Source organism: Scyliorhinus torazame, chromosome 31, assembly GCF_047496885.1.
Source record: "Scyliorhinus torazame isolate Kashiwa2021f chromosome 31, sScyTor2.1, whole genome shotgun sequence".
Classification (NCBI taxonomy): domain Eukaryota; kingdom Metazoa; phylum Chordata; class Chondrichthyes; order Carcharhiniformes; family Scyliorhinidae; genus Scyliorhinus; species Scyliorhinus torazame.
The window spans coordinates 20,390,656-20,391,947 of NC_092737.1; positions in this window are offsets into that span (position 1 = coordinate 20,390,656).

Sequence of the window (1,292 nt, forward strand, 5' to 3'; positions counted from 1 at the left end):
GAGAGAGGGAGAGCAAGAGGGCGAGAGCGAGAGAGTGAGAGCGAGAGGGCGAGCGAGAGGGCGAGAGCGTGAGGGAGAGAGAGAGGGCGAGAGCGAGAGGGGAAGCGAATGGGCGAGAGCGAGAGGGGGAGAGCGAGAGGGGGAGAGCGAGAGGGGGAGAGCGAGAGGGGGAGAGCGAGAGGGGGAGAGCGAGAGGGGGAGAGCGAGAGAGCGTGAGGGGGAGCGAGAGGGCGAGAGCGAGAGGGCGAGAGCGAGAGAGCGAGAGGGAGAGAGCGAGAGGGAGAGCGAGAGGGAGAGCGTGAGGGAGAGCGAGAGGGCGAGCGAGAGGGAGAGGGAGAGCGAGAGGAGAGCGAGAGGGCGAGAGGGAGAGCGAGAGGGCGAGAGGGGGAGCGAGAGCTAGAGGGGGAGCGAGAGGGAGAGGGAGAGCGAGAGGGAGAGGGAGAGCGAGAGGGGGAGCGAGAGGGAGAGCGAGAGGGCGAGAGCGGGAGGGGGAGCGAGAGGGGGAGCGTGAGGGCGAGAGCGCAAGAGTGTGAGGGGGAGAGGGAGAGGGGGAGAGCGAGAGGGGGAGAGCGAGAGGGGGAGAGCGAGAGGGGGAGAGCGAGAGGGGGAGAGCAAGAGAGTGAGAGCGTGAGGGGGAGCGAGAGGGCGAGCGAGAGGGCGAGAGCGAGAGCGAGAGCGAAAGAGCGAGAGAGGGAGAGCGAGAGCGAGAGCGTGAGGGAGAGCGTGAGGGAGAGCGTGAGGGAGAGCGTGAGGGAGAGTGAGAGGGGGAGAGCGGGAGGGGGAGTGAGAGGGGGAGCGAGAGGGCGGGAGCGAGAGGGCGAGAGCGCGAGAGTGTGAGGGGGAGAGCGAGAGGGGGAGAGCGAGAGGGGGAGAGCAAGAGAGCTAGGGCGAGAGAGTGAGAGCGTGAGGGGGAGCGAGAGGGCGAGCGAGAGGGCGAGAGCGTGAGAGTGTGAGGGGGAGAGCGAGAGCGAAAGAGCGAGAGAGGGAGAGCGAGAGAGCGAGAGCGTGAGGGAGAGCGTGAGGGGGAGCGAGAGGGGGAGCGAGAGGGCGAGTGAGAGGGGGAGCGAGAGGGCGAGAGCGTGAGGGAGAGCGAGAGGGCGAGAGCGAGTGGGCGAGAGTGAGAGGGGGAGGGGGAGCGAGAGGGGGAACGAGAGCGAGAGGGGGAGCGAGAGGGAGAGGGGGAGCGAGAGGGAGAGGGGGAGCGAGAGGGAGAGGGGGAGCGAGAGGGAGAGTGAGATGGGGAGCACGAGGGAGAGCAAGAGGGGGAGCGAGAGGGAGAGCGAGAGGGCGAG